Source organism: Hakea prostrata, chromosome 10 (genome assembly GCF_041222555.1).
Source record: "Hakea prostrata isolate BN-2017 chromosome 10, UWA_Hpros_2, whole genome shotgun sequence".
NCBI classification, from domain to species: Eukaryota; Viridiplantae; Streptophyta; class Magnoliopsida; order Proteales; family Proteaceae; genus Hakea; species Hakea prostrata.
In genome coordinates, this window is record NC_142609.1 from 17,835,944 (window position 1) to 17,844,783 (window position 8,840).

An 8,840-nucleotide genomic window follows, 5' to 3' on the forward strand; every position below is an offset into this window, starting at 1 on the left:
CAAACTCGTTTGACACTAATTCGGGTGAAGGATGAGAAGGATGAGCTACATCAAGAGGAGGATGAGCTACATCACTTGTCAACCGACAACGCTTCCTGGTGGCAAAATCCTCCAACTCAAAGGAGAGAAGGAGGATGCCAAACAAGCACTAGAATTGGAAATAGGAGCAGCACCTGCTGGGACCGCACCTTCATCAGATGCCAACATAGTTGCCTCAGATGCCCGAAGAGTCTCCTTCGGGGGTGCACGAACGGTCTCTGCAGCAGGGGCGTCAGCAGCGCCATCAATAGTGGAGTGATCAAGATCTTCCTGGGAAAAACGAGCGATCACTTCAGGCAGAAGAGGCGTAGGGGCGGCATCAATAGAAACTGTGGGAATCTGACTTGAAGATTCACCAACAGCAGTCGCCTTACGCTTAGAGGATTCACTAGCTGAAGCCATCTCACTGGCCCCTAACACTGGATACCAGAGAAACCCTATTATTCGCCATTACTTGTTTCAGTAAGGTACAAAAAGAAAAAGACCAGTAAACTTACTGATTCAGTGAGGAAAAAGCTCGAGAGCAAGAAGGCGCGAAGCAGACGACGAAGGTTCAAATTCCAGACAAGAAGAATGAAACCTACGAAGACCACGAACCGCTTTTAAAACACCCGCAAGAGCGTTCGGGAATCTGAACGATCGAGATTGATTCAACATCAACGATCGAGATTAGAAGACGTTTTGAAAGTTTGAACTCACGAATCAGGGCGTTCGAAACCGTCGCTTGGGTTACGTGAGCCACGACAGATCGACTGCAAGGAGACACGTGGCATTACCATCACAACGCTCGAGGAAAAGTGACCACCGCATTAAATGTGATATGACATTTAATGAAACACGCAGAGACTATTGCCTGACGAAGAACCCAGTTAAAAACCAAGCCCTCGGGATCGACCGAACGCTTGGTCTGGGGGGGCTCGTGATATGGAGAAAATATGATCGAACCGGGTTCATACTTGGTTTGATCCTCGACCCCGGTCGAGACAGAAGGAATCGACTCGCTCCCGAGCGAACCAGACCCATAAGATGGCTTGCTGAGGAAGAAAACTTATTCAGCTACAAGCACGCCATAATCCAACTTATGGATTAGGTTAATTACCCTAATGATGGCAGACTCAAATTGACGGCTGCTGCTAATCATTATCGAAGGGATAATCATCGCATAACCTGGAGGTTATCTCAGGAGTCCTCTACTAGTCCAAACTAGTAGAAGTCTATCGCTCAACGGATCTAACTGTTAAGATCCAACGACTACCCGAAGAAGGCTCAAGTGCATCCAACGAAGGAGATTCGAAGGTACACTCTATATAAACCTCACTGCCATACGAGGTGAGGGACTCAGACTCAGATTCACATACACACTGGTAGACGTAAACTATCAAAGGCTTATGATCTAGATCACCTTTCCCAGTTCTTCATTCCTTAGCTCTGTGCTTCTAGCAGAGCCGTTTGTGATTAAGTTCATCAACTGACTTAGCCTTCGGATAGGGGTGTCAACGGTGCGGTTTGGAGCGGTTTCGGGCCGGGCCTAACGGTTTCGGGCTGAAAAACCCCAGCCCAAACCAGCCCATTTAAAAGATAACGGTTTCGGTGCAGTTTCGGTTTGGTGCGGTTTGGGTTCGGGTTGACTAACGGTTTGGAAATGAAACGGTGAAAATGAAATTTGAAACCCTGATGCCTGATTTCACAAAAGCGAAAATGTTAAAGACTGAAAGTCTGAAACTGAAACAACGTTAACGATTAAGATTAAGACTTAAGAGTTAAGAGTTATCAATTAAGACTTTTAAATTTTAAAATAATAAAACTAAATGAAATTTGAAAATTAAAAAGTTAACGATTAATATTAAGAGTTAAGAGTTAAGAGTTATCAATTAAGACTTTTAAATTTTAAAATAATAAAACTAAATGAAATTTGAAAATTTAAGACTTATGAGTTAAGAGTTATCAATTAAGACTTTTAAATTTTAAAATAATAAAACTAAATGAAATTTGAAAATTAAAAAGTTAAAACTTAAAACTTAAGCAACTCTCAACTACTCAAACTCGAGTCTCAACGTCTCAAACACCGAAATTCATGGATCATTAATTACATTTAAACAATTCCAAAAAAAATTTAATTACATTTAATATTTTAATTTTATTTATGTAACGACTAACGGGCTGACGGGCCACACACGGGTTGGGCCAGGCCAGCCCGAAACCGTTCGGGCTGAGGACCCTCAGCCCAATTACGGCCCATTAAGGATCGGTTCGGGCCGGTTCGGGCTATAACAGGCTGGTTCGATCCGGTTTTAACGGTTTGGGTTGAAAATTGACACCCCTACCTTCGGAGGTGGACTCCCGACCCCCGCGGTCGGGCCACGTCTGACGCTTTCGTTTTGCAGGTCATCACGAGGAGATCTAAGGGCTGAGCAGATTTGGGACGCATCAATATGATTCTTAAAATTAAATCGTATACAAATGATATGCCCATGAAAAATTCAGCAATTCTTAGAGGAATCCAACAAATAGAGTATGATGAAATATGATCATTGAATGTCACAATGTTCCAAATCAAATTCTTGACATAAGTGAAGTTCTTCCCCACGGGGTCGGTGGTTGGAGGAGCCCAAAAAAAAAAAGACATTGTATACTAATTAGCCAACCCAATCTAAATCTACAATGGAATGGAACTCTAACCTCAATAAAACATTACAAGATAAATCAAATATACTAATATCCTACTTAATCAATATCATATTTCTAACCTGGTTTTTATTGGAACCCTTGAACAGGTTTGATCTGCATCACTAAGACCATGCTGATTGTATAATGGACCTTTTTCTTCCTGCCACCAATTTTAATGTATACCGAATAAAATTCCACCTGAAGAAGATCATCAGGGTAGGACTGGAAGGTCCACTTTGATGAAGGAAAAGTAAACGACATGCCCTTGATCTACATGACAGAACTTCAAGGGAATCCCATTGCACTTTTTCTCAGTGTCATCAATCTCTCTTCTTAGTGGTGGTTGACCACTACAAAAGAAACCAAGCTTTAAGATGGTATTGCAATAGTACAACACAGACATATTGTCTCTCGAAAAAAAACAAAAATGAAAATGGTAAGGCATTACAGGCATTACAATGGAGATCTCATGAGAACACTCAAAGTATGGCATTACAGGCTCTCACACAAAACCCTAAGTTAAAAACACCAAATCTTAATAGTTTCTTACATGAAGATGGTAAGGCAAGTAAATAATAAACCAAACAGGCAATCAGGTTGATCCATGGTCAGGGTCATATCATAACATCGAGCACTCATAAAAGAATTCATCCAAGTCACCACCAAAGTATGTCGATACGGGTCAATCTTTGAAGCAATACAAGATTTTAAGACACAAATAATACAGATTCTAATATAATATTCCAGCAAAGTTCCAGCAGGTAAGCTTCACACCAACTCCAAGTCCAATAGAAGGAAGACCTGTGGTTAACCCCACAACAATAACGGAAGTAGCAAAACCTACAAGTAATTTAAATTTTTGCTTGAGCACTTATTTATGCATGCTTCTGTTGGAGCCAGGCCTGCCTTAGCAGATGTTCCATAGAATCAAGAAAAACCTGCTATATCATCACACAGGGGCGGACCCAGGATTCAAAAGTGGGGGGGGGGGGGCGAAGAATAAAAGTCCAGATAACCTTCCCGTTGGGAAGCACTAATGCTTATTTGTAGGGCCCATCATTGATAATAATTTTTTTTGACAAATATAGATAAATTAAAGCCAAAAAAAAAAAAAAAAAAAAAAAAAAAAAAAACATGAATTAAACCCTAGAAAGTCATACGCAAACCAAAATTTTCTTTGTTAGTAGATGCAAACCAATGGTAGTTTACCTTAATAACTATAGACATTTTATTTACAGTATAAAATCAAATAACAAAAATTGTAGAAGAAATAAAGAAACAAATAATATAAAATCAAATAAAAATAATAAAAAAATAGAAACGATAAATAAATTGAGAAAGAGAAAGAATACCTAATTGTGGAGAAGATTTTTTTTCAATTTTTCCTTAACCCATACTTATAGAAAGGGAAGAGAATAAATAGAAAGAGAATATGAGTGAGGAGAGAATAAATGAGGATTGATGAGTTAATTTTTAATTAGGAATGAAATTTTGAATACCTAATAAGATTTTTTTTCAAAAATTTTCCTTAACCCACGTTTATAAAAAGATAAGAGAATAATTAGGAAGAAAACATGAGAGAGAAGAAATGGGAGAATAAATAGGGATTGAGGAACTAGTTTTTAATTTGGAATGACATTTATATCCATTATATTACCTTTAAAAATGGTTCTCAATATTGGGGGGGGGGGGCAAATAGTGACATTTCACATGTAGAAAGAGAAAAAGCTGAAGAAAAATAAAGGAATTAGCATAAAAACCAGAAAATTAAGGAATTTATAACAAATTTTAAAAAATCCGGCCCCAATGCAGGTCCGCCCCTGTCATCACACCAGGCCACCTCTCAAAGCAGTCAAATCCCACAACCTTGCTGAGGTTTTGGGATGGAATTGTGATCTACATCAGACCTCCATTTAAGATGAGAAGCAATTCCCTATCGGGCTAACTGTTATCCATTGAGTGGGAAACTAATAATTAAGATTAAGAAGCAGAAGATTATGCTCACTCTTTGAAGAGTAGGCTAGCAGGGTTTCACCTAGCCAAGTTTCATAATTAAATTTAGGGAAATTTTCAGCCCCACCTCCTGAGCCTAAAATTTATGCCACTACCTACAGTATACAATTTATCAATCAGATCCCTATAGGTGAAAATATATCACAGACCCCACTGCCATTAAGAAATCACAGTTAAGTGATGATGTAAGCAAGTTAAGTATTTCAGAAGGACAAGAATAACCTTGAATGAAAACCCTATGCTCTGACTCATTTCTTTTTCTCTTTCTACTATCTGTGACTTCTATCCCAATCATAAATTCTCACAACCTTTGGGAGATATGGGTCATGGATAGTGTTTAGAAACTTAGGATGTGGGCATAATATTTAGAATAGATAAATAAAAACTAACTCGGACTAACGGGGTTAGTGATAGGGTTTCTAACTGATAAATTGGGTGATGGGGCCAGCTTTAATATTATAGAGTAACACAGTGGGCCAGCATTAATATTATAGGGTAACTCAGGGGGGAGGTCTGATAATTTCCCTTAAAATTTAATGATTCATTGGGAGGAGTGGCAGAATGAACCAGGAACCAACTCACTTGTTCTAGAAGCTGGTGGACTGGACCTAAAAATGAAACACGTATGGAAACGGCCTAATGGAGAAAAAGGATCCACGTAGCTGACCCCAATAGTTGGGATAAGGCAGAGTTGAGTAATTTTGGATCTGTAAACTCAAAACTGCAGCAGAACTTCAGAGAGACATGAATAACAACAAACCGTATTACTAAAGCAGCAGTGGAGTCTTAACAATCTAACCATGAAGTGAGAAGAGGAAGCCTAAAAATACTGACATGAAATGATATATGAAAAAAGAAGGATATGGACCAAGCTTCTCATCTGGAACTAGACTGAAATCACATAAGCCATTATTATGTTTCACCAACATAACACTGCTTCTCACAGAAGATCTGAATCTTACAGAATAAAGTTAAGGCACAAGTCAAAACCTCACAAATCAATTTCAGCTACAAAGTTGCACTTGGACCCTCTTACAAAGTGGTATACAAGACTTAAAAACAAACTTATAACAGAAGGCCAAAATCAATCGTTCACTAACAAGATAACTGAATTGGAAACTCACCGAAAATAAAACAGGACTCACAGAATCCTATACAGCCTAACAAAAAAACTTAAGTAATCCCACATATCTAGCCTTTACCCATGTCTTTTGGGCCCATTGAAGTGACTTATTACAACGAAAACAGTCAAAGACATCTGGTCAAAGGCCCAACAGAGACAACCAAACTCAAGATTCAGTAACATTACAAGAGAGAAAAAAATTCCTAGGGCAGGAACAAATTAATATTGCCTTAACTGGATTAATTAATTTTGGCAAAAAGAAAAATCAAATTAATAAATTAATGGAACGTAGCAAGGTAAAGGAAGAACCATACTCACCAAACCCAACTATAACTTTGAATACAAAGCCAAACACGAGAAAAGGCAAGAAAAATTACTAATTCGAAATGTATCCATAGAAAAAGAAAATAAAAATCTTTTTATTTTTTATGCTGGGATTTGAAATAAGGCGCAATAGAAATAAAAGAAGAGGAAATGAGAGAATTAAAAAGAAAACCATTGAGAAAAGAAAATCATGAGAAATGCTCCAATCCCCCGTGGTCCATCAATCTTGGTCTTGTAACAAGTTCCACACAACTTATTAAACCTGGTATAACAGATGAACATTTGCTAACCTCTTTCAAAGATCCATTTCCAGATGCATAAGAAGTTATCAGTGCATTACCTTGTTTTGTCTTCCATGATTGCGTGCATAGGCATTACCTTGCTTTGTCTTCCATAATTGCTTGCATAGGTATGCCTTATTCGAACCTACAAAAATGTAGCTACAATAATCATGCTCCATTAGTTTTATTCTCATATTGTGATGGTTATTCAACAATCTATTATTCACTGTCAACCAAATGAAGAAGTGAATACGATAGGGAATTTAAAGATTCTCTACATGCCAAGAGAATCAAACTCAGTGGCCGATTGGATTGCAAAGAGGCCTACTTCAACTGAAAGCCCTTCACAGTTCTTTCAAGAGGCTCCCCTAGGCATAGAGCATCTCCTTCAAGCTAATGAAAATGTTCATTTCCATTAGTGTTTTTTGCTTTGGGTTTTGTTAATCCAGCCGATGTAACCCAACCCAAAAAAAAAAAAAAAAAACTCTCCACAATAGAGTTGTTGAACTGAATTCATTTCTCCCCCAACCATGAAAAAAAAGACCAAGTCCTATAGTGATCATTATCCTATTCTAAGTCTTTGGCTTCAAGATTCCAATCTTCAACATCTTAATGGCATGCGTCTGCTGCATTAATGTTGATATTGGATTTATTTCTTCTTGTACATTAATGTTGATATTGAATTATTTTATCTTGTCCATTCGTAAGTTTCTTGAAATAATAATAGTACTCACGTTCTCCACTTGAATACATTAATTTGTTGTTTTAATTATAGTGTATACCATGATTGTTTTCATGGTTAGAATATGTAGTATGTCCTTAGAAAGGAGTAGGGCTAATTTTGGAAATAATTTTGAATGGTGAGTAGCTTGATGCATGATACCATTGTATTGGAATCGATGAATCTAAAAGATCACAACTGTCGGATACGCATCTTGGGATGTGATAAACTTATGAAATTGATTTGCCCTAAACAAGGAAATATAATAATAAAATTTAGAATTAGCATTGGTAGGGGTGCGCCAGGCCCGTGCAGTAGTGCAACGCATGGGCAACGCGCAAGGACCCCAGTAGCAAGCTACTGTAGTGGGCCCTCCCCCAAGAAAAATTAATTTAATATCATGTGGATCGATGATCCACGTATCAGATATTAAACTGATAAGAACAGATACTACACTTGATCTTAGCCAAAAGGCCGAGAAAGGTATGCTTACAAACGGGTTTCTGTTTCTCTTTTGTAGAGAGGTTTCACCTTGTACCTTGTCTCTCTCCAACCGATGTGGGACTATGGAGCATTGTCTTCTCTTGCTCTGAGTCTCTATTGTTTACTTCTTTTTTTGGGTAGAAATTTATATTGTTTACTTACATGGGCTGAGACTGAGAGTGCGTTCGCATATATGTACCAAGAGACGACCCCATCTTGCCATAACCCATAAATAAGGTTGACTGGGTTTACTAAGAGAGGATTTTTATTTGTAGTACTAGCTACTGGCTGCTGCCAACGGTCGTGATCACGCTACGTAATTGAAATAAGATTGAATGGTTGAAAATCAAATTACAGGAGGTTACTTGTAAATATCAGTAGAATATGAGTAGCCATTCACATCAAGGTTATCTTAGAGAGTTGAGACCAGCCACCCACGGTAGAATATCAGTAGCCGTCAATCAAGAAAGCCACTAGAAGAAAGTTTGCCATCAAGCAGGAAAATCTGAAGAAATATCAAGGTACTGCAAGCCAGAGAGGTTTCCTAGGTTGTGAGGAACAGAACCACTATAACCTTTCACAGGTTTGGATGAACCAAGAAAATCCATCCATTTTTTAGAATTCCAGAAAAAATCGGCCCGAATCTCCTACAGGCTGGGGCTGAGCCAAGATTAAATATCAAGGGGCTGAATGATAAGTCAGGATTAACTCCCCTTCGGACGAGCATTAATGCCACCACATGTATTGTGTGGGCTCATATAAGACCCATTGCTGAATTATTTTATTATATTTTTGTTCAATTACTTCAACAATTTTTTTTTTCTTTTAGTAGAACAATTAATTCAATACAACATCCAATGTACAATGTTTGGAAAAAATTAATTCAATTTGTTAAATAATTAAATTAAAAAATTTAAATTAAGTCGTTTTCAAGAAAGAATTACAGAAGAAAAAAAATAGACAGAGAAATTGAGAAAGAAAGAAAAAGGAGTACCTATTACTTAAATAATTATTTCAATATAATGTTAGAAAAAATAATTAGCACAGCAATTAAATTGAAAAAAATTCAATTGATTCATGCATTCGTGTTTTCTACGGTTTTGTGAAAAGAATACGTGAAAATTTGAGAGAGAGAGAGAGTGTGAATAGGAGAAGTATGAGGAAATAAGAGAGAAAACAGGGAATAAAA

General features: G+C 37.6%; 1 non-coding gene across 1 annotated transcript; it reads right to left on the minus strand.

The window, feature by feature from the left end:
• Positions 1-7,459: 7,459 nt before the first annotated feature.
• On the minus strand, positions 7,460-7,655 carry LOC149002203 (U2 spliceosomal RNA). Its single transcript, XR_016170479.1, has one exon. It is a non-coding gene; the product is annotated as a U2 spliceosomal RNA (small nuclear RNA).
• Between the last annotated feature and the right edge of the window lie 1,185 nt (positions 7,656-8,840).